At 42.1% G+C, this 25,397-nt stretch overlaps 1 long non-coding RNA gene across 1 annotated transcript; it reads left to right on the forward strand.

Moving 5' to 3' along the window:
• The first annotated feature begins 6,229 nt into the window (after window positions 1-6,229).
• On the forward strand, window positions 6,230-17,685 carry LOC135230757 (uncharacterized). Its single transcript, XR_010321457.1, has 3 exons — window positions 6,230-7,442; window positions 10,258-10,405; window positions 17,356-17,685. It is a non-coding gene; the product is annotated as an uncharacterized LOC135230757 (long non-coding RNA).
• Window positions 17,686-25,397: the final 7,712 nt, after the last annotated feature.

Consider the following 25,397-nt stretch of genomic DNA (forward strand, 5'->3'; position numbering starts at 1 on the left):
CTCTACTTCTATGTAGGCTTGAAAGTTTTCATAATAATAAAACAATTATGGAGACAACGCTAAAATCCGAATGTAAACTGAAAAATTCAATAGAATATTTGAATCGCAGGCTGTAGAATGCCGTTCATCTACGTTCAGTTGAAATCTTTTTAAGTCTGTTACCTGAAAAATAATCAAACTGATTCAAGCAAATTTCATGCATTGTATTTTAACTTAAAGCCTAAAATGTTAGTCAGTGTTTTGATGCTGGGCTGAGGCTTTTTTCCTTTTTGGTATGGGTCCTTCTAGTCTGTGCTGGTGTTGTTTTTCTTACATAAACTCCAGCAGTAATGTCTCATCTACAATTTTAAGTTTGGCTTCTTCAGAGTAGAACAAGAAGATACAGACACTACAGAGCAGTCTGAGGGCAGAATATTTCTCTGCTTTTATTATTTTTTTACCAAATGCCAACATCTATCCTGTACATCCAAGTTGACTGCAAATATTTTTAGGAATTTACTTGTGGTTATGTCTTATAAAGCATTTCATCTTTATATAACCAGCAACTCCCTTTTTGCATTTACTTTGTTGATTTATACAAATATTCAAATAAATGACATGTTACAATTACAAGGACCACTGGCATGAATGAGCTTGGGGGCAAGAACAATTGGCTTTTTTAAGCATGTAGCTCAGCTGGTGAGAGGAGAGTGCGTGGAACAACTTCCTAGACCAGCACATTTTACAGGGACACAGAAAGCCTGGTTAACACAGTGAGCTAAGAGGAGGCCAGAAACCCTGCTGGTATAGAACTTAAGAGCTATGGCTGCTAACCAAATGGTTGGCAGTTCAAACCCACCAGGTGCTCCTTGGAAACTATGGGGCAGTTCTACTCTGTCCTATAGAGTCGTTTTGAGTCGGATTTGACTCTACAGCAATGGTTTTGGTTTTTGGCTTAAGAGGAGGTCAGTTAAAAGAGCTTCTTCTCTGTTTGGAAAAATTGGAATTAATTGACTAAATATTTCATCTTACACCAAGTTCTTTGAGTGATGGATTCTTGGCCACAAAAAAGGTTTGGGGAAAGGTTCAAGGCTGAGCTCAGATTCTACACGATTCTACACATGGGGCTGTGGCCAGGAACCTGGGAGCAGCAAATAGAGAAAAGGAACCCTGGAAGACGAGAGAAGGAAGGTGAGCTACTCGATCTAGTAGAGTTGGTTGTTGGCTTTCCCTCTCCAGAAATTAAATTTGTTTAGCTAGTTCCCACAGCAAACTTGCGCCGAGAAGAAGGGTCAGCAACTAAAATTCAAGTCTCCTGGACACAGTTGCAGACTATTCTTTACAGCTCAGCTATCTCCCTGGGGTGAGGCTGGGACTGGCTGAGTATTTGTTTCCCACCAGGGCTTACGAGGAACCGGGGTCAGCCTGGAGGGGAATCAGCAGTGGGCGAAACCAAAATGAATTATCCTTCCTGTTTCCCTTTGTTTTTCTCTCATCGGGTTGCTGAAATCAGGGTCAAGAGGTCATCTGGCTCAGACTTAACCCAGGCCCAGTCCATTCTAGAAGACTGCTGTTATTAGCTGCCCCTGAGTCAGTGTCAGACTTATAGTGACCCTATGCACAATGAAACTAAATGCTACGTAGTAAGATCTTGAAACATGTCTTTAAATGAACTATAAAGTTTATCCTTCAAGTTAACACAACACAAGACACATACATATTCCATAAGGAGATTTTTTAAAAAGTCCCTGGATGGAGCAAACAATTTGTGTTTGACAACTATCCTAAAGGTTGGTGGTTTGAACCTACCCAGTGATGCAGTGGAAGAAAGGCACTTGGCAATCTGCTTTGGTAAAGATTACAGCCAAGAAAACCCTATGGAGCACAGTTCTACTCACACACATGGCATCTCCATGAGTCAAAATTGACTTAATAGCAATGTATTTGTTACTGCAAATTGTAAGATTCGAGCCGCCTGCCGCAAAGCCAGTACTGAGGCAGGAGGAGGTAAGCAGTAAGAAGGCTTTATTGAATACTGGTATTCAAGAGACCGAGGGGGTTAAATTCCTCCCAAATTCTGTCTGCCCTAAAGGGTTGATGGGAGGGTTTTATGTGGGGAAGATCAGGGTTACCTAGTGTTCTGGGCATGTAATCCACACATGATCTGACACATCACAAAACAACTACAAATGCTCTTCATTAAACTAAAGATAAACATGTCAGGCATCCAGACTCTAATCAGCATATTTATAACAGGCTGAAAAACTAACATAAGAATCTCTGGGCTAGTGGAGCTGTTTTGCCACTGTGGCTGAGACAGGGAGCAAGAAAGAGAGCCTTCCTATCGGTTTGCAGGCTGAAGGCCATTTCTCAAGAGAACAAAGAAAGAAGAAAAAAGACCAAGGCCACAGGAGCCGAGATAGCTCCGCATCCCTTTGGAAGAGACCAGTGCAGCTGATGCAATTAAAAAAACAATTAGAGGTTGTTTAGAGCATCATTATGGCGTTAGTCGTGTCAAGCTCTCAATCACCTATTTTGAATAGGGGAAAACATGTTGTAAGGTATTTGGGTGTTTGCTATGTTTAAGAGTGGAACAGACTGCTCAGCTATATTTTGAACAAAGCCTGCACCACTTTCCAAGGACTAGAGATTAATCACTGTTTAAAAAAAAAATTTTTTTTATACAGCTATACTAAAACAAATGAGAAAATATATTCTCTCTAATATCAAAACGCTACGGAAAATGCACTTTTGCTACTTCATGTTTCAGCTTTTTTTTTTTTTTTAAGGGGATTCAAATGTAGTCAAGACCACAGCAGGCTGAAGAGGTACGAAAGGTTTCTTGGAGGAAATGGTATTGATGCGGGTCCTTGAAAATGGGTGGGATTTTGTCAGGTGGGTTATAGGGGTGGGAAGAGCATGTTTTTCAGAGAGGGAACTTTGGGTTAAGGATGCAGAGGGCAGTGCAGCATTGAAGCAGTGGGCAGGGGCAGTGAGCACGTCATTGAGGGCCCAGAACCTTCTGTCCTTAATTCTTCAGGAGGTCCTGGAGAGATTTATGCTTCTGCAGAGGGGAAGGACATACATGACCCATCCTTAGGAACGAGACACCACAGGAAGCTGATAATCAGTTCAGAGACAGGAATGTTCCCCACTTCGGCCAAATGCTGTGGATTTGGGATGAGCTTGTGTGGGAAATACTTTTCTGGCCAGTGAGGCTGTCAGGGAGATAAGCATCCTTGCGATCATTCTGGCGACGCAGGCCCATCTGGCCCAGGACATCCGAAGATGCATGAAGATTAGACGTGCTGAAAGAAAATGTTTGCTTAACATGCTCAGCTCTTCAGAGGGATTCATGCTCAGTTCAAATTTAGGGCTGAGATTTGAGCCAGTGTTGATTTTATCAGCACCTGTTTGCCCCAAGGCTTTAGAAAAAAAGGTTATTTGTGTTAGTTCTTATGATGCTGATGGAAGAAACAATAGTAGCTGTTTATTGGAAATTTCACATTAGGTGCTCATTAGGCACTTATCTATATTATCCCTAATCTTTTCAGCAGTTTTGAAAAAAACCAAACCTGTTGTTGTTGAATCAATTCTAACTCCAGGTTTTGCAGAGTAGAACTGCTCCGTAGGGTTTTTGTAGCTGTGATTTTTCTGAAGCCAATTGCCAGGACTTTCTTCCAAGGTGTCTCTGGGTGGGTTCGAACCGCCAACCTTTCAGTTAGCAACTAAGTGCTTAACCATTTGTGCCACCCAGGGCACTCTTAGTTTTGAGAGAGTGGTACTTTTAGAGACGTGAGAGAGCTGCTGTTTTTGTCTCCCTAACAAGCTTTTCCTTCGCCCTGGTGATGGTGGTCATATGACCCAGAGCTGGCCAATCATAATTGCTCAGCCCTTGGCTACAATAATCAGACCAAGGAGTGGGCACAGGACCAATCTGTGCTAATCACAATTCTTTCCTGGGACCAATATCTTGATGCTGGAAGAAAGGATTGCTTCTTGCTGGGATTGCTAAGCTGAGGCTACGGTGGCCTCTGTGACATCTGCATTGTAGTGCAGCTTCTTCCTCTGCCAGTCCTGCTTCCTTTACTCCCTCATAGGTCCTGTCCTGAGACCGCTCCTCAGTAAACTTTCTGCTGGTTAGTTTGCATCTCAGGGTGGTCTCCCAGGGAAGCTGACCAAGGAGAGCGATGATGATGATGATGATGATAGTGGTGGGATGGGGTGTTGATGTTTGACTTTACAGAAATTATTCCTTTAACTGAATGGTATAATTTAAAATATAATATACAAAATATTATGAAGTCCTCAGAGTCTGTGCACTATCTTCTCCCAAGAAGGCTCAAACCTGCTACCTTTCCAGGAACTGTTAGATGAGTGTATTTCTCGGATAGCTTAGGTATGGTTCTGCCTAAAGACAAGGAGTTGGCCCAGGTGGAGGGAGTCTCCTGGATGCTTCTAGCTTGGAGTTTCTATCAATTATGCTTTTCATATCTAAGAACTATTTTGATTGAAGAATTTCAAGGAAATTTGCAGTTTGGATGGGTTCAGATTCCATGTCCTTTCTTCTGCATGAGCATTGGTGATAAATGTCTCTAAATAAACTGTGGGCGATGTTAGCATTGGCTCCACCTGCTAACTCTAGTCACCTTCATTGCTCCATTGCTGACAAGATTGCTGTTTCAAGTTTATGCAGGCAAACCTGTAGCAGGCATATATACACCTTTCACCTTCTCCAGAGTAGAGCAGAGACCTAGGGCAAAGCCACGTGGCCTGAGGCTGCCTCATGCACCACCATCAAAGAAAACCCAAAACCCAAAACCAAACCCATGGCCGTGGAATCGATTCCAACTCATAGCGACCCTATAGGACAGAGTAGCACTGCCTCATAGGGTTTCCAAGGAGCAACTGGTGGATTTGAACTGCCAGTCTCTTGGTTAGCAGCTGAGCTCTTAACCACTGAGCCACTAGGAATTCAGCCTGCAGTCGGCTTGCCAAGCCATGTGCCCTGGGGGAGACCAAGTCCACCTGGAAGGTAGGATGCCTCTCTCCAATTTTCACAAAGGCACCGCCCAGACTAATTTATCTCTGCCAGAGTACACCTTCCTCCTTCTAATCATTTCCCCATCAAAAGAAAAAAAAGAGCTTGGGGTCACGGCGAGACTGATTGCTGGGAATCGGAGCATACCTGGAATGGGCAGGTTTCAAGCTTATGGGGTGTAAAGGCTTAATTTGTTTGCACATTATATAGGGTTGATTGGGTACAATGACTAAATTTCCTGTTGTCATTCAATGACAAGAAGGATTTGGGGCATAAGGGAAATAAGAGCTTTTTTTTATTTTAATATATAATTTGTCATGGAGAGAGTTCACAGGGTTTACCTGTACTCTTAGCACACAGACAAAAAGCTTAGCGCTTGGCATGTGGTGTTTATCGGAAAGCTCACAGTCAAACAAAAGAGCAAATACAATTTTTCTATGCCCATTAGTCAACATCCTGGAAACTCTCCCATGGAGGTAACTCTACCTTTCTGTACCTGAAGATGAAGGTGGGGCCCTACCCAGGGCACAATGCAGTCCTGGCCATGGACGGAGCCTCTTAGTCACTCTGAAAGGGCAGGTAGGCTCGATGGAAGGGGCAAGGCAGGCCACTTCTGTAACTCATGTAGACTGCAGTGGGTGGTGGGTGAGGGTCCTAGGGCTGCAGAGAGCCATTAGCACATTTGTGCCCCAAACCTCGCCTCCTAGTAGAACAGAGAGAACCTCTCTAGAGAACTAGAGTCAATGAGGAAAGAGCTTGGCCTTGAATTGTTCTCCAGGTCCACTTTTATTTAATAACAGTAAGAAAAATACATTAATCTAATATCATAGATGAGCAGGCTACCCTGATCGATAGGTCCAGTGGATGTCACTTACTTGGCCCGATTTGAGAGACACTGACTTTGAGTTAGAGGTGCTTGGGTGGTGCGAATGGTTTGTGTTTGACTACTAATCCAGCTCTTGGCAGTTTGAACCTCCAAGCAGCACTGCAGAAGAAAAGCCTGGCAATCTGCTGCCCCGTAAAGATTACAGCCAAGAAAATCCTATGGAGCTCAGTTCTACTCTGTAACACACAGGCTGGCCATGAGTCGGAATTGATGGCACAGAGTATGCTTATGGGCCCTGAGTTTAACATTGCTTTTACTGAAGGACTTCTTTTTAATGGGAAAGAAAAGAACTAAGTCCCTAATGTCTTGGTGAAAATGAGTGTGTCATATGGAAGCAGAGGAACAGGAGGAGAGGTCTGGGAGCTGTGTGGGGGTGGAGGGATAAAATGGTGATGGGAGGGTACCTGGAAGTAAAATGGGAATAGGGCCTCATGGGGAAGTTTGTCACATCCCCAAAACTCACCTTTTTCATGAGCCTGTTCTGGGTTAAAAGAGCAAGACATGTCTAGTCTTCGCCTCTGTTTGTCTGGAAATGTGGGTTTCCCTGTTTCCTCACAACAGGGGTGCCTAGACCTCCAGACATAAACAATGCAGCCCACAACCCAGTGTTGCTCAGTTAGGTTTGAGCCACAGCACCCCGCCAGCCTTACTGAAAGCCGGACCTCCCTCAGCGAACCCGTTTTGAATTCCAAAGTTAACAGGAAACATCTAAGAAAATAAACCCAGGCAGAAATAACTGTTAGAGGAAACATAATTGCTCTACTTTTTCTGGGGGGATTAGGTACCTAGAGAAAGCCCTTCTCAATCAGAATGAAACAGGTGGCTCTGCCATATCTTGAACAGTACCTGAGCCAATGCTTTTTCCTTCTTCTTTCTCTCCTTTCCCTCCCCTAGCCCATCCCTGCCTCCAAGTAAGATCCTGATGTTAGCTGCCCAAATGGTTAAGTGTTAACCACTGTTTCCTCTAAGACTATGGAAAACAAGTGATATTGATCTAAGCCTGTAAAATAAGAGGAAGGATGGCGCCAGCTACTCCCTGAGCTGATGGGATAATGGCAGGAAAAGATCAACATGTTTGAGATAGGACCACCAAAACCAAACAGAAGAAAGACAGTGCACATTCCACAAGTTCCTAAAACTTATGGCCCTTTTCCCCTTAAAAAGCCAAACCATCGGTAGTCTGGTGAGACAGACGACTTTAGGAGGAGATCATTCCTCTCTGTCTCCATATACCGGTATATCTCATAAAGCTCTTGCTACCCACCTTACCCCCTCTCAAGAACTGGCTATTTGCGGCAGGCGGCTCTAACTCGCGAAATTGCCGTAACAATTTGGTGGCCCCTACGGGGACTCCAGCTGTTTGAGACGCGGTGGCCCCGCGGCAGGGCCCGGGCCTAATCGACAGTTCTCCTACCAAGCGGCCGCTGAGGACTCTGTCCCCGGAGGCTGTCCCCTGACCCGGCTCCCCTGCAGCGCCACCGGTCCCCAAGCGCGCCAAAGAGGTGGGTGAAGGCAAGACTTAAACAGGATCCTGAGGTGAGTCCGCGACCCTCTCCCTGTTGCCCTCAGGGCCGGGGCGGATAGGGCGGGCCAGCGTGGCTTCCGGAACTGGACCCCGGCCCTTGGTTTCTAAGGCGAGTGGCGCCTTGAATGACCGTCCCTGTGAGTAGGATCGCAAGGAGGGACTCTTGGTGACTCTAGAGCTGGGCAGGCGTTTGAGTGTGTATCGGCCTTTGGTTTTTGTGTTTGGATTGTTGTCTGTCTCTGGTTGGTGCACCCTGGTTTTGGGGAGTGGGTATAGACATCTCTATCGGTATAGATTGGGAGATTGAAGCCCCTCAGTCTGGCACTGGGGATAGGAGGTGTCTGGAGGATTGAAGTGGAGATTGAGACATTCCTAGTAATGTGTTAGACCTCATTAAGATTATCCTCGTTCCCCTTTTCCCTTCTGGATTGTCTGGTCCGAGTGCTCTGTTTGTCTATTTGTTTTATGGGTGAATCTTATGTGTGACTGGGAGGTTAAGCCTGCCAAGATCACCTCTGTAACCTGGCTGGCTGTCTGAGAGGTTGAGACTGCAAGATTATCTCCGTCCCCTCTGTCTGTGTCTTACGTGTAATTTATATGTGATGCATAGAAAGTGATTGGTGAAAAAATATATATTCAGGGTGAATTAAAACGTACTTAGAGACTCCTGAGGATTTGATTGGGCTGGAGAAAAAAAAAAAGGAGAAATGCATGGGGAGATCAGATTTTCAGTCTAGACTGGGATTTGAATTACAATAAAGAGAATAGGGTCGCTATGAGTCAGAATTTTTTTTTTTTTTTTTTTTTACCGAGAACACTCAAGGCAGAGTGTTAAGATTTTAAAAAGAGGTTCTCTCCCAGAGCTCAGAAAACTCTTGGCTGCAGTGCGTGAGGCAAATAAATTCCTATTAGACTAAAAGAAAAAAGTGGTGGTATCAACTACCTATAAAAATAGAAAAACTAGGTTCTTGAGAATAGTTAGTTAGACTGAATGAGAAATCAAGAAAACATACTAAGAAATTCACCCCTAGGGTGCATCCTTAAATATTAGAAATTCTTTTCTTACTATCAAAAAAAAAAAGAAAAGGCTTCAAAAACTGAAAGAAGTATAGGGTTAAAAATCTCTTGGCTAATAGAACTGACCTGTCACGTTTACTCTAACTGAAATAAAGAAAAAAAATTATTATCTTTTACATTTCAAAATACCTAGGTGCACTTAAACTTACATAAGTGAATTGGAATGAATCCCTCCAGCCCCCAGTCTCCCTAACTAAAAATCAATGGATTCATTTACAAAATTGCTAAAGAACTTTGGTACTTACCGGGTAAATAGCCTTTCAGAATGCCCAGGTCAATTTAAACATGAACCAGAATGAATCAGAAACGACCTAATCTTATCTTGTCTTCTCAACCCAAAACCTAGAGTTAAAAGGCAGGTAGGGGGCAAGATCAGGCCTTCTCAGCCCCAGTCCTAGTCTCCAGGGTCCTATAGCTCTAGAAACCTTTTAAAAGATTCCTTTCAACTAGGTAAAAACTCTTTTAAGACAAAACATAAAAAATTGCTGTTTTACTGTAGTTATCAGAAACTGGGTAGATCCCAATCATAAAAACAAAACAAAACTGTGTAAACAAGTCCCCTCTGTTGTAAGAGAACTTTAAGAAGCCAAAAAGAAAAATACATATGTGTGTATTTAGGCCTGCTAATGAGTGAGTTCATTTTTGTCAGTTAAGGGAAACCCTGGTGGCATAGTGGTTAAATGCTACAGGCGCTCCTTGGAAACTCTGTGGGGCAGTTCAACTCTGTCCTATAGAGTCGCTGAGTCGGAACTGACTTGACGGCACTGGGTTAAGGGGATGTACTATAAGAGATACACAACAAAAAACATTTAAGAGGTTTATTGAAAAAAAGAAATTTCCTTAATAATGGTCAAAAGTTTTATCTGTTTGACTGAAGTTAATGGTTTATGAGATTTTTAAGAGCTGCAGTGGGTTTTTTTTTTTTTTTTTTTTGGTTTAATGTTAAATAGCATGTAAAACAAAGAATTAGGTTTCTCACTGTTAAAATAACAAAACTTTCTTTGATTACTCAGTTGAAGAGTTAATCTCTTCCTTGTGTATTCTACTTCAAAGACGAAAAGGTTCAGTCTGTCATTTACAATAAGATTTCTGAGTCAGAAACCAATATGGCCTTAAAAAAAAAAGAAAAAAGGTTTTTACTTTAAGATTTTTGGTTAAATAAAGTATTGTTTCTTAGTAACTTATGATAAACTCCTGACAAGTTGGGAAGCCACAAAATTTTATTTAAAAAAGTTTATTTAACATACTATAACTTACACAGAACGTATTGTTAAAATCATGAGAAGTGCCTGATTCTTTCTCTTTGTGTTAAAATTTATATGTTGGTATTTCCTCTTGTGTTTTTGCCTAATATTAGGCAACAAATAATTACTAACTTGGTTAAAACTTAATTTTTTTGAATCTGGCAACATGACAGCCAATAGATTAAATGAAGAATTACTCTTCAGGTATTTAGAGACTTGATAATCTCAGAATGTTCTTGGGGCATCCTGAGCATATGGCATCATGTCACAAGATTATTATGCGTTACATCTGAAGTTCTTTAAAAATATGGTTAATGTTATTACTGAAAATATTTTTATCTAAGGTTTTTTTAACTGATTTTTTTTTTACATTATGCTTGTAATTAGTTTCTATCGGATCTTTCACTATAAAGAATTATGTTTCTAAATTAATCATGACCATATTAAGTTTTGTCATCTACAGATAAGTTTTTACTTTACTGATTTTCTGAAAACATTTGACCAGAATACCTCAACTAAAAAAGATGGACTTATTGGACTTATGAAAAAGACTGTGACTGGACTCAATCAAGATTTCTAGAACCTCTATGTAGAAGCCGATGGTTTTACAGACTGCAGTGGATCCAGGATCACTTGCAACAGAAGTTAACTACGTAAGACTGAGTTAATGAAACAATACTATGGGTCTTATGTGAGAATATTGCTGATGTTTTAAGGTCTTTCTTCCTGGAAATAATACTTTAAGGTCCTATTTTCTAAATATAAGAAATCATTTTCCATAATACTTTAAGGTCCTATTTTCTAAATATAAGAAACCATTTTCCTCTTTTCTCCTAAATTATCTTACTAATGGGTTTAAAAAAAAAAAAAAAAACTTAGGTATTTTAAATCTTGAATTAAAAGTTCCTGTTGGTAAACTTAAGAAAGTTGTAAATATCATAACCAGAAAAGTGTCTGAAATTTGAGCTATGATTGATTCTACAGATTAGAATAGTATTCGACTTTCTGTGAGTTCTCTCAAGGAATAGTTTGCGCCTTAATAAATGTTGCTGTATGTACACTAATACACAGTCAGAAGTTTTACAGAGTGTGGTTGCTACAGAGGCACATAGAAAACAGTTACTGATGCTGCTTAGACATAAACAAACACCTCATGAGATTTGTTTCCTTGGTTCAAAGGCCTTAGGGTCATGGTTTCATTGATTATTTCAGACAATTGGTCTAGTATGTTTCTATTCTACCTCCTGATTTGCTGTATGGTGCCTGAGATCTTAAAAACCAGATAGTGCTCAATTACCATCTAGTGAACATTTTCAATCAGAAATTCTATAACAAGATCATGATCCAAAGGAGGAAGCCATGAGAGAGTGTATATAATTCTCCTGAAATTCAAATTTCTGGCTTTCAGAGAGGTTAGGGCAACCTACATAGGCCATCCCCTTTGGGTGTCCTTCTGAACCTCGAGCCTTGAGAAAAAAACTGATTCCTGAAGCCACTTTGAGTCAAACAATTGTCCAGATAAACTAACAAGACCATTTTGCTCTGGGCGTTGTGCTTTTTTTTATAAAGAATTCAGTGTATTTTGAAAAACTGACTTCAAAGATCAGTAAATAGAGTTATGTTTAGGGTAAATCAGTAATGGGTTTAATCAGTCTTCAAGACAATGTTGTATAAAATACCTGTCTAATGCTTGTAATCAAGTGTTACCCTCTTGCTATACAGAAAATTATGTAACTTAAGGAAATCAGGTTCTCAGAGGAGATCGACCTCATGGTTCAGACTCCATTTTGTCTTAGACTTCACCTCTGCTTCTGCGTAAGTGACCCATGACTATTAATAGGTAAACCAAGGAGAGGCAGCTTGCCCTCAAGAAAAACACTTGGTATGTTTTAGACAGATTAACTGGAGACCTCCAACAGGAGAAGCCCATCCTGTGTTACCTTGCTAATCATATATTCTTTAATAGAAACTTGTTTGACATTGAGTTTGCTCACTTTAACAATATGGTTGATGAGAACATTGCTCTTAAAATCCTGGTGAAAAACCAGATGGTATCCCGTAGAAAACCAGCACCGTGACTTTAAAGAACCTGCCATGGTCGCCATCTAGGAACTTGACTAAGTCCAGGTATTGATCATCAAATGTGGTATCTTCAATCTCCAAGCAAAAAGAGGGAATGATTTAAGAAATAATATTAGAGTTATTACTCCCCCCCAAAAAAAAAAAATTTTTTTTTTTTTTTAGTCCTTGTGCATAGAAAATGTGACCCAGCTGGAACTGGGCTTACAAGGACTCACAGAGACACATCAACTGGGCCCTGAGGTATAAAGACAATAAATAGGATAATCTCAGAAAATGTGTTTTAGAGAACATTTCACATAAGCCAGAACACAAAAGACTTTCCACTCTTACCTTTTCCTATTAACATCTAATGAATAGAAATTTGTTAGACCAATGAAGACCCTCCTGACTGTCATTACTAAAACCTGTACCAATGATCATTAAAAACGACGATTCAAGATACAAAATCACAGCTTCCAGTTTGTGAAAAAGTAAAGCTTTCAACAGTTTTGTTCATTTTATACCCTTCAATATTCTTAAGACTTGAAAAGACACGACTCTAGCAACACGCTTGTCTGCTTCCCACTTTTCCCTTTTTAAAAAATATGAACCAGTAAAAAGACTTAAGTGGCTATTCAAGAGACGAAACAAACACCGGTAAATAAGTATCATAAAAATAAGTAATATAGAAGTATTAAGAATTGTTTTCGCTCTAGCCCTTTTACTAATTTCTATTTTAACCTTTGCTTGTGTTGTTCCTCTCTCCAGACACGCTATGTGTCTTGGTGTATGCCTTAATGAGTTGGTGCCTTCTCCCCGGAAGGGTAGAGTCATTTCAAGTGATTCCAAAGTTCCAGCTTCAAATGACGGTTGCTCAGAAATTTCAACCCATCCCCCATCAAGAAGAGAGGCAACAGCCTGATAAAGGACCACCGTAGATACAAGAGAGATACAGTGGTTCAACGCAGACAACACAAGTGTTCCACTTCTCTAACCCTTAGGCCTCTATGCCCCCATCCAGCAGGAAGCAGCTAGAGACACGGCGCCCTGTTTCCCAAGACTGAGAAACCTACAACAAAAAGGGGGGATTGAAACAGGCTGCTCAGCCACATCTTGCACAGTACCTAAGCCAATGTTTTTTTCCTTCTCCTTTCTCTTCCTTTCCCTCCCCTAGCCCATCCCTGTCTCCAAGTAAGATCCTGATGTTAACTCCCCAAATGGTAAAGTGGTAACCAACGTTTCCTCTAGACTGTGGAAAACAAGTGATATTGATCTAAGCCAGCCAAATAGGACGAAGGATGGCACCAGCTACCCCCTGAGCTGATGGGATAATGGCAGGAAAAGATCAACATGTTTGAGATACAACCACCAAAACCAAACAAAAGAAAAAGAGCGCACATTCCACAAGTCCCTAAAACGTATGGCCCTTTTCCCCTTAAAAAGCCAAACCCATCGGTAGTCTGGTGAGACAGACGACTTTAGGAGGAGATCATTCCCCTCTGTCTCCATATACCGGAATATCTAATAAAGCTCTTGTTACCCACCTCACCCCGGTCTCAAGAATTGGCTATTTGCGGCGGGCGGCTCTAACTTGCGAAATTGCCGTAACAAGAACAGCCTGTAGGACCTGGGAAAAAGTGGCAACAGAACAGCCAAGAGTGTGTAGTTCTGGATTACCTGGGTTCCTTGTGTTCTAAAATGTTCTTCCTCATAAAAGGCTCTAGATCAAAAGATAGTCCATCTACCCATTTATCCATCCATCCATCCATCCCCAAACATTACTTGATACCCATTACAATTACCAGGCTGAGGCTAGGTTATACATACCCTGTGTATATATGTATATTTCCTGTCTAGTCAGGAAATAAACCTACAGTCAGAGAGAAAATTCTCCTTGCTGAAGGAAATGGCTGGCAGATATAATAAGAGTTCTGTGAAATGCAATACAGCGTGGAGACAAAGAGCACAGGCTCTGGGATCAGATTAATTTGAATCATGACTCTGCCACTTTCAGTTAAGAGCTTGACTACTAGCCGAAAGATTGACAGCTTGAATCTACCCAGAGGCACCTCGAAAGACAGGCCTGGATATCTGCTTCCAAAAAATCACAGTCTTGAAAACCCTATAAAGCAGTTCTACTCTGCACACATGGGGTCACTAGGAGTCAGAATTGACTTGATGGCAACTAATAATAACAACATCCTTGGGAAAGTTACCTAACCTCTCAGTGCTTTAGTTTCTTCACCTATAAAATGAGAGACTAATAATAGTTCCTGCCTTACGGGATTATTGTAAAAATTGAATAAATATAAAATGCTTAGCACAATACCTGGCATATATTACACGTTTGACACATTTTAGCTAGTATTATTAAAAGCAGGATATCTGGAGAACCACAGTGACTTCTGCAGAGCATAAGGAGGCAGTGGGAAAGAAGAGTTTCCTAAGAGGAAGAAAGATATGTCAGAGGCTGTGACCAGGATCTGGAATGCTTTGCAAATGCCTCAGCCAGTAGGCATGGAGGGAGCAAGTTACTCAGGACCTAGGGTTTTCTCCACCCGTTTATCTTCATGCTCCCAGAGACCCAGCAACAGCTCATCCCACCCAACAGTGCTGCCAAAAGGGGTCTTGCTGGGGAAAGCCAGGGGATAAGGAATGCCCTCAGGAAGAATAGAGGGAGGTTGGTCAGAGACCTAGGCAGCAGAAATCCTTCAGAACCCTGAGAAGGGGGAAACCCTTAACCAGGGGAGCCTGCTGGGGCTTTGGAATACAAGCCACAGCAGAGTCCCTGAGCCTGGGGGCCCCCGACCTTTCTCTATTAAATATTCCCCCAAGGGAGCAACTGATAAAGGAAGAAGTTGCATGAAAGACAAAGGCAGAAGGGTTGGCACGGTTAGTGTGATGACTTCTGCCAACCCACTGGAATGTCTACAGGGAGGATAGACCCTGGTCAGAAATCAGACAATCTGGAGAGGCCGCACGATATTGTCCCTGGCTGGGGAGAGTGGTGAATGCCCTGAAGAAGTCCCACAGGCCTTCTGGCCAACTGATGGCTGGAATGTGGGAGTCAGGGTCAGAGTGGGAGAGGATGCTGTAGTTAACAGAAAGAGGCTCCCTCTGATCATGGGCAGGGTCTGGGAAGCATGAACAGATCTGGTGGAGGTGAGGGGGTTAGCAGAGGACAACAAAGGCCTTACTGCCACTTTGGGGGAACTGCAATTAAGCTTCTCTAGGATTCTTTCTGTAGTTCTTGAAAGGCTGGGATAAGTGTGTGGACAACCCTGCAGATAGTGGTGAGACCCACTACCTGGGGCGAGCTGCCTCCATGTCACAGAGCAGAGGAATGTGACAAAGCCCCCAGAAGAAAGGACAGAAGAACTCTTGCTTTCAGCCCTGAAACCGTGCTGGGAGAAGACAGGCTGTGGGGGAAGATGATGCTTATCTCCAAGCTTACCCAGTATGTAGCCTCACTACCACACGGCAGACACTCCTGAGACCCCAGCAAGGGTGATTCTCAAAGATGCTGGGACAAATTGGCCAAGCTTGTCCAGGATGTGCCATATGCATGGCCCCCAAAGTATCCCACTCTGACTTCAAGATGCATCAAGATTGGTTCAAATATCAATTCAAAGATTCATGGGAAATACAAATAATCCCCTATCTGCAGCTTCTAAGGGGGCTTGTGGTCTTCTGGCCAGCCCTGGCTCTGAGTTCCTTTCTCCAATAAATTAGTTTGGTTCCTGACTCATGTCTCCATCCTATAGATGCTGTCTTTTTATGCCACAGTGACCCACATGTGGAACTCAGCCTTTTTCCCTTTATTTCCACTAAAAAAGCCACTCTCACCAAACCTAACAGAGGCACTTCTGTAGGGGCAAATAAGCTGGGGAGGAGGTTACATCACAGGAGAGCAAATGACTTCAAATTCGAAGCAGACTTCCCTGTTCTTAGTGGTTTGTATGGTTTGGCTATCTTTCTTTTTTCTCCACCCTTCTCTACAACCAGTCTTCTCTGCTCTCCCCCATTCCTGAGCTCCCATTGAATTCTAATTCAGAGAAGTTCGATGATCTTTTAATACATTTTAATGCCTTCAGCTCAAGTATTGTTGAGGACTTTACTTCCAACCGTAGATGCTTATAAAGATCTTTTCTTCAACGATAGTTCCCTGAGGAGGGAGTTACAGGAACCACCCTGCCTGTACCTGCGGTTTTGCTTTGCAAGGTTTCAGTTACCTGTGGTCAACCTCAGATGGAAAATGTTAAATAAGTATGTAGCCTGATGAAATCTCACGCCCTCCTGCTTCGTCATTCACATAACTTTTATTACAATATATTATTATAATTGTTCTGTTATATTATTAGCTATCATTGTTAATTTCTCACTGTGCCTAATTTATAAATTAAACTTTATCATAGGTATCTATGTATAGGGCACATCATAGTATATACAGGGTTCAGTACTATCTGAGATTCCAGGCATCCACGGGAGGTCTTGGAACGTATCCCCCACAGGTAAGGGGGGACTACTGTAAAGTAATTTTTTGCACTCTTCTAAGGAGCCCTGGTGGAGCAGTAGGTAAAGCACTCAGCTGCTAACCAAAAGGTAGGTAGTTCGAACTCCCCAGTGGCTCTGCGGGAGGAAGATGTAGCAATCTGCTTCTATGAAGATTACAGCCTTGGAAACCCAATGGGATGGTCCTATACGGTCGCTATGAGTAGGAATTTACTCAAGGCAATGGGTTTGGTTCTTGGTTCTTTTAAGCCTGACTGAGGGTAGACTTCAGAAGAGGAAGGACACTGCATTTCTTTGCTGGGCTGCGAGGAGCTAGGACTTCTTTGTTGTTTTCCGATGCTGTAGAGTCATTCCGACTCATGGTGATCCCATGTATTGCAGAGTAAAACTCCTCCATGGTTTTCAAGGCTGTGACCTTTTGGAAGCTTTACTTCCAAGGCACCTCTGGGTGGGTTTGAACTGTCAACAGTTTGAACTTGCAACTTTTTTGTTAGCAACATCATGATAAATAGAGAAAATATTGAAGTTGTCAAGGATTTCGTTTACTTGGATCCACAATTAATACCCATGGAAGCAGCACTCAAGAAATCAAATGACAGATTGCACTGTGCAGATCTGTTGCAAAAAACCTCTTCAAAGTGTTGAAAAGCAAAGATGACACTTTGAGGGCTAAGGTGCGCCTGACCTAAGCCATGGTATTTTCAATTGCCTCATATGCATGGAAAAGTTGGACAAAGAAAAAGGAAGACTGGGGAAGAATTGATGCTTTTGAATTATGGTGTTAGCGAAGTAGAGAAAATATATTTTCCTTAGTGTTTTAGTATTATAATATAATTTTAGTATTAGAGGGAATATATTGCCTAGTTTTTTATAGCTGTATAATCTGTGACTAATCTCTAAAAAAAAAAAAAAAACTCTAGTCTTTGGAACATATTTACTTGCTCTAAAATCTGTCTCATGATTGTTCCTTTAAAGAAAAATGAGGTAATCAATTTTTTTTATTGTTGATTAAACTATTTTCCTCTCCCAGGGGGAAAAACACACAAGACTGAGATAACTGAACAAATCTTTGGTCCGCCTCAAAGAGGAGTCAAAATTCCTGAAAATCTCTAAACCCTGAGAGAAACCAGGGTGGGGTGAAGAGACTGGCAAGACTCCCCGATGACATGAAGAGACTTACAAGGCCTCAATGATAGATCACTTTATCAACATGTCCAACTCAAAGATAAGTCAGGATTCCTGGAAATCTCTAAACCCTGACCTTCCCCCTACAAAACCCTCCAGTTAGCCCTTTAATGTTAGACAGAATTTGGGAGAAATTTAACCCCCTTTCTCTCTTGGACACCGGTGTTCAATAAAGGCCTTTTGCTGCTTACCTCCTCCTGTCTCAGTATTGGCTTTGCAGCAGGCGGCTCAAATCTGCGATTTGCGGTAACATTAGCAAAGAATATTGACTATACCACGGACTGCCAGAAGAATGAACAAATCTGTCTCAGAAGAAGTACAGCCAGAATTCTCCTCAGAAGCAAGGATGTCGAGATTTTGTCTCATATACTTCGGACGTATTATCAGAAGGAACTAGTCCTTGGAGAAGGACATCATGCGTGGTAAAGTAGAGGATCAGAGAAAAAGAGGAAGACCCTCAAGGAGATGGAGTGACACAGTGGCTGAAACAATGGGCTCAAACATAGCAATGATTGTGAGGATGGCGTAGGATGAGGCAGTGACCTTGTTCTGTATAGGGTCACTATGAGTAGGAACCAACTTGACGGCACCTAATAACCAGTGCTTAATCATTTGTGCCACTCAAGGACTTCTTTGTTGTTATTGTGCAGCAATGAGTTGATTCTGACTCATAGTGACCCTATAGGACAGAGTAGAACTTCCCCATAGGGTTTCCTAGGCTGAAATCTCTACAGGAGCAGATCACCAAAACTTTTCTCCCAGGGAAGGGCAGGTGGGTTCGAACCACCAACCTTTCGGTTAGCAGCCCAGCACTTAACCTTAAGGACTTCTTTAGCCCCTGTAAAAATTGTGAAGCTAGTTCAGGATGCAAAAGTGGAGGGACAAGGTCCTCATCCTTCCCCTGACTGGGGAGATGTTGCGTGTGCAGGTGGAAGGAATCATGCTCTTGCTTTGTCATCTCCAAAGAGCAAGGAAAGGCTTTGGAACATGGTGGTGACTGTGCTCTACAGATCAGGTGCTAAGCAGGGCAGCCAACGCTAGACCTTGAGGTCACCAGACAAAGGTATTTCTTTTAACAAAAATCAAGCAAACAAAACTTTAACCTCACTGGAAAAAGGGTAATGGAGTGATACAGCATAATTGTTATGACAATAGTCTTGCTAAGCTACCCATAAAGCCAAAAAACTCGTTTCCATCGAGTCGATTCCGACTCATTGCCACCCTATAGAACAGAGTAGAACTGCCTCACGGGGTTTTCAAGGAGTGGCTGGTGGATTCAAACTGCTGACCTTTTGGTTAGCAGCTGAGCTCTTAATCACTGGGCCTCTAGGGCTCCAAGCTACCCACAGAAGAAGAGAAATAGGCCATCTCTTCTCTGTCCATTCATTGTCCACCACAGCGAATACACAAGAAAAAAGAAGGAAACAAGTGATTGCCGACTGGCCCAACGGAGTCTCTGGATGGTGCAAATGACTAAGAGCTCAGCTACTAACCAAAATGTTGTCAGTTCCAATCTACTCAGGAGTACCTCAGTGCCTCAGAAGAAAGGCCTGACAATCTACTTCTGAAAATCACGGCCTTATTATTGAAAATCTTACGGAGCACAATTCTACTCTGAAACACGTGTGATCACCATGAGTTGACTGTTTTTCACTGACTGACATGCTCTGTGTTGAGTATGTACTCTAGATAAATAATTTAGTGGCATATCTATGAAAAATAGCACCTATGGCGATTAGTTTTAAATTACTGAATGATCTCTCACAGCTGAAGATGAAAACTGATGGCCAATAGAAACTGCTCATTGGCGCCCACCTGCCTGCAAGAGGCCATACCTTAGATATACCTCTGTTGATGCCACTTAACCTTAAAGAGAAGCTTCAAAGATTCTCCAAGAGATTCATTTCCATTATGTGGATAAGGAAACTGAGGCCTAAAGAGATGAAGGAAAGCACCCAAAGTCTTCTAGCCAGCGAGTAGTAGAGGTTGATTTGAACTCAATCCGAGTTCCTCCAAATTCCATCAGCTTTCTATTGTCTCAGCTGACCCCCGCCCCTCCCCAACTCCAACCCATAATGACTGCAAGTGGAAGGGAACATAGCTGAGACCAAATCAAAAAAACCAAACCTATTTTTGTTGAGTGAATTCTAACTCAGCAACCCTGTAGGTCAAAGTAGAACTGCCCCATAGGGTTTCCAAGGAGCACCTGGTGGATTCGAACTGCCGACCTTTTGGTTAGCAGCCATAGCTCTTAACCCCTATGCCATAAGGGTTTCCAAGCTGAGACCAGGAAAGGAAAATGCCTTCAGGACTGAAAAGTGCAGAGAGGAACAGGCACACCCAGGATCAGTAGGCTGAGCGCTGCAACTACAGTCTTAGCATCTTTAGTTTTTATTTTCCCTTTGGTTCTTGGTCAGCTCCTTTGGAAAATTCTAGTCAATCTCAACTGAACAAAAAGCAAAGCTATCTTGTGTTAATAACTTGTCAGGAGGGTAGCAGTTGGGAGGAGAGAAGGGAAAAGAGAAAGGAAAAAACTGGAAAAGGGGATAGGGCAGTGCATGAATGGGACAGCACCTGCTCATGGGGATGGCGAGTCCTTTGGATGCTACTTTTCAGTGAAACACGGTCCATAGAATCAAGTGTTTGAGACCAAAGTTGGCACATCTCAGGGAATGACTGAAACAACCCTGGGTTAAGCACCTATGAGCCAGCTGCTGTGCTAAAGTTTATAACCCCTTTTAGTCCTCCTAGCAACGTTTTGAATTGACACCTTTGAATTATGGTGTTGGAGAAAAATATTGACTATACCACAGACGGCCAAAAGAACAAACAAATCTGTCTTGGAGGAAGTAAAGCCAGAATGCTCCTTAGAAGCAAGGATGGCGAGGCTGCGTCTAACATACTTTGGACACATTATCAGGAGGGATCAGTCCCTGGAGAAGGACATCATGCCTGGTTGAGGGTCAGTGAAAAGAAGGTAGACCCTCAATGAGATGAACTGACACAGTGGCTGCAACAATGGGTTCAAGCACAACAACGACTGTGAGGATGGTACAGGACCTGGCAGTGTTTGTTCATAGGGTTGTACATAGGGTTCCCACTCGACAGCACCTAACAACAACAGCAACATTTTGAGGTATTATTGATTGATCTCATTTTTCTAGGAAACTAAGGCAAATTAGCAATTCAATGATTTACCCAACAATATACAGCTAGTCTGCATTTTCATTTAGCATTTAGAGCATTTAACACTAACCTTTTTACTGTGGAGCCCTGAGGGTGCAGTGGTTAAGTGCTCTGCTGCTAACCAAAAGGTCAGCAATTTGAATCCACCAGCCACTCCCTGGAAAACCTATGGGGGCAGTTATACTCCGTCCTATAGGGTCGCTATGAGTTGGGTTTGATTTTTTTGTTTTAACCTTACCATAGTGGTTCCTGGCTAGCACAAACGGTTAAGCATTCAACTACTGCCAAAAAGGTAGGTAGTTCAAACACACACCGGCAGCACCTCGAAAGACAGTCCTGGTGATCTGCTTCAGAAACATCAAAGCCTTGAAAACCTTATGGAGCAGTTCTACTCTGCACACATGGGGCCACCATGAGTAGGAATCTTCTCAATGGTAACTAACAGCAGCAATAACAACAAGCTTTATTACAGTCATGCCCACGCCTTTCCCCCTACCCTAAATTATCCCTTGGGGTCATCTTATTGAGGCAGGCAGCCTCAGAGCCCAACCCTTCTGAGAGACACCCTCCTACACCAAGCAGTATAAGCTGCACTTTCTTCTGAAATTTTCCTTGACAAGATAACCACAGAACAGGCCATGGATGGCCTCAACCCACCACTGGGTGGAGACTTAACATCCTAATTTTAAAAATCCACCCCTTCCTCCATTCTGGAGAATTGAATCCTTGTCTAGAGAAAATGCATAGTCATCCCCAAGCCCTGAGCACCTGTGTGAAGGTCAGTCCTTAATACTTATAATGAATTTGCATTTCCTTGTCTGCTCTCTATAAAAGCCCACGTTCCCAAGAGACCTGAATGGGGTCTTGGAGGGAGCAGCCCAGATTGCTCCTTTCCTTGTACAACAAATTAAGGCATCTTTCTAATCTCCCATCTTGGCTGTTTGTCTATTGGCTGTAACAAGTCACACTGAGCAAAACCTGGGGTTTTCACTTGGCAACTTTTCATTAGAGATTATTCTGCCCAGTGTTCTTTCAATGACTTTATTTTGGGCAAGGAAATTTTCTTTGATAAATATTTATTAATTAGTCTTAAATCATCTAAAGCAATGCTAACGTGGAATCTTATGGAAGAATCCTGACAAAGCCAGGAAAGAAGGAGGCAAAGAAATCTAACACACAAATGGCAACGATTCCTTAGGATCTGACGCTTCAATTGTTAAGTATTCGAGGTCATTGTAAACCAGCCATATAAAGATCACTTAAAAAATCAATATTGCTATATACTGTATTTTAAAGATAAGTGGTTATTGTATGGAGATTACAAATAGGGAAAGGGTTATTGTGGTTTGAGGTAAAATTTCCAATGACAACATCATACTTAGATTCCAAAAGTGCTGAATCTCAAGCAATCTGGGTGGGTATGATGGTGTGCTCTAGGAAACTGACTTGAAGCCTGAAGCTAGTGAAGACCAAGACTCTGATTGATGTCAAACACGCATTGGAAAAGTTTGATTAAGAATATTGCATTGTGGTTGAGAAAAAGCAATATTTCTATGTTCTAATCATGGTGCAATTTTAAATATATAATTTAAACTATTGATATATTAATCATTTTTAAATTAACAAATATCATATGTAATTTCATATATAAGTAATTAAAACAATAAAAACCAGTTGCCATTGAATTGACGCTAACTCATGGTGACCCCATGTGTGTCAGAGCATAACTGTGCTCCATAGGTTTTTAATGGCTGATTTTTTTGAAGTAGATCACCAGGCCTTTCTTTGAGGCACCTCTGGGTGGACTCGAATCTCCAACTTTCATTTAGCAGCATTGCACCACCCAGGGACTCCATTAAATCAATGTTGTTGTTGTAAGGTGCCGTTGAGTAGGTTCTGATACATAGTGACCCCATTCACAACAGAATGAAACACTTCCCGGTCCTGTGCCGTCCTCACAATCATTGTTGTGCTTGAGCCCATTGTTACAGCCACGGTGTCTTCGTATTTTTAGTGCCTTCCAATCTGAGGGGCTCATTTTATGGCACTATATCCATGTTCTGCTGCTCTGGCTAATTTTTTCACAAGTGGACTGCCAGGTCCTTCTTCCTAGTCTGTCTTAGCCTGGAAGCTCTGCTGAACCCTGTCCACCAAGGGTGACCCTGCTGGTGTTTGAAATACCGGTGGCAAATCTTCCAATATCACAGCAACATGAAAGCCATAATACGACAAACTGACAGACAAGTGTAGTAGAGTAACCAACTCTGATTAAAGGAAAATTGAGAGATTTATTGAAAGATAAGAGACAGCTTGAGCTGGGAATAGACTGAACTCCATGCTGTGGAATCCAGTAATTCAAAATGGCGACTTGGCAGTGATGTTTTATAGGAGGGGAAACAATGGATATGAAACACATTACTCGACTGGTATTTACAAGCTTGGATCAGCAAAAGACATTACTGGATTGGTAGTTCATTTTTTTTTTTTTAATTTATCGTGCTTTAAGTGAAAGTTTACAAATCAAGTCAGCCTCTCATACAAAAAGTTACATACGCCTTGCTATGTACTCCTAGCTGTTCTCCCCCTAATGAGACAGCATGCTCCTTGTCTCCACCCTGTATTCCCCGTGTCCATTTACCAGTTCCTGTCCCCCTCTGCCTTCTCCTCTCACCTCCAGACAGGAGCTGCCCACATAGTCTCATGCGTCTACTTGAGCCAAGAAGCTCACTCATCACCAGTATCATCTTCTATCTTACAGTCCAGTCCACTCCCCGTCTGAAGAGTTGGCTTTGGGAATGGTTCCAGTCTTGGGCTAACAGGAGGTCTGGGGACCATGACTTCTGGGGTCGCTCTAGTCTTAGTCAGGCCATTAAGTCTGGTCTTCTTATGAGAATTTGAGGCCTGCATCCCACAGTTCTCCTGCTCCTTCAGGGATTCTCTGTTGTGTTCCCTGTCAGGGCAGTCATTGGTCGTAGCTGGGTACCATCTAGTTTTTCCGGTCTCGGGCTGAAGTAGTGTCTGGTTTATGTGGTCATTTCTGTCTCTTGGGCTCATATTTACCTTGTGTCTTTGGTGTTCCATCATTCTTCTTTGCTCCAGGTGGGTTGAGACGAATTGATGCACTTTAGATGGCCACTTGCTAGCGTTAAGACCCATTGCCACTCATGGATTGGTAGTTCATTTTAAGGCAGGGCTTCACGAACGATGAACTCATGAACTCGTGAACGATGGGTTCCTGCAGCCGAAATTGGAAGGACTTCCTCTGCTGAGCTCTGTAAGGCGATTGGCTTAGAAGGATATACGTCTGTTTTTTAGATTGGTTACAGTGTGGCAATTACACGGGTATGTGACAGGGAGGGGTTGCAGTGTAGTTATGTCATCATTACTGGACATGCCTTGATTAGAAACAGTATGGAAGATGGCTGCCACTAGGGTGAAAATGGAACAAGCAGACAAGGCACTGCACCCAATCCTTAAACTGCATTTCAGATATTACTAGGTGCCACAATTTTTTTTTAATTCCCTTACACACAAGTGATTAAATCAATACTTAACTCTTATACACAGATGTCTATTTCATTTACCTCTTGACGCATTTCTTATATTCAAGTCAACTAATCTTTTTTTTAAGAACTTCTTGGGAAAATGAGGGTTGCTCTAATATGTGCAGTCACTCCCCATGTGTTATTTGCAGAATTGTCTGATGTCCACTATTCCATTCTCATTGAGGCAATGGCCACAGCCTAATTCGCGCATGGTTCAGCCTAGCATATACTTGAAGACTGTTGAATTGTTGCTGTCATTTTAGAGATAATGAAATAGAAATGCCAGGAGGTTAGGAGACTTAACCAAATCACACAGTTAATAACGAGTAAAGCTGGCTCTAGAACCGTTTCCAGTGGCCACTATATCAAGCTGAAGAGTGCAAGGAAGCCCCTCCTCCTACCCCATTGGGTACAAAGCCCCATCACAAGGCTAAAACTCTGCAAAGCCTTACCTTGCAAGTGCAGAGCTGGAGGGTATCTCGAGATGTTGTGTGTTATTCCTGGACCTGGTCGTTCCCCAGGGCAATGTGACACACACATTAGTTTGGCCTTTTGCTGATTTGTTATCAATTCAGGATAGCTGGGAAGCAAAACTGGCAACATTTAATCATTTGGTTTAGAAATTCTCATTTTTTTTTTTTTCATTTCAATTGTTATCTCTCTTTTTTCTCCTCATTCTTTTCAACACATGATAGCTATACTACAAAAAACTGTGAACACACTGCCTGTGATGAGCATTTCCTAAGAACTGACTCCCCCCACTTCTTCTGAGGAGATAAGCTTAGTGGGAAATTTGCAGATGTATGCTAAGGAGGAAATACTGGGAAAGGCTTTTGGCCAAACAGACATTGCAGCAGGGTTGTTAATGATGCAAGCTGGCATGATTTTTAGTCACTGACATTCATTTTGGTCACAGATAGAGGAAGTTTTTTTTTTCTCTCTCTCATTATCTTTTATTGAGATTTTGAAGATACATTCTTACAAGTTAAAAAAAAGTGATCTCCATGCAAATCAAAACCACAATGAGATACTACTTCACCCCTTTGAGGATGGCTAAGTTCCAAAAAACAGGTAATAAATGTTTTAGTTACCTAGGGCTGCTATAACAGAAATATCACAAGTGGATGGCTTTAACAAAGAGAAATTTATTCTTTCA

This window comes from Loxodonta africana, chromosome 3 (genome assembly GCF_030014295.1).
Source record: "Loxodonta africana isolate mLoxAfr1 chromosome 3, mLoxAfr1.hap2, whole genome shotgun sequence".
Classification (NCBI taxonomy): domain Eukaryota; kingdom Metazoa; phylum Chordata; class Mammalia; order Proboscidea; family Elephantidae; genus Loxodonta; species Loxodonta africana.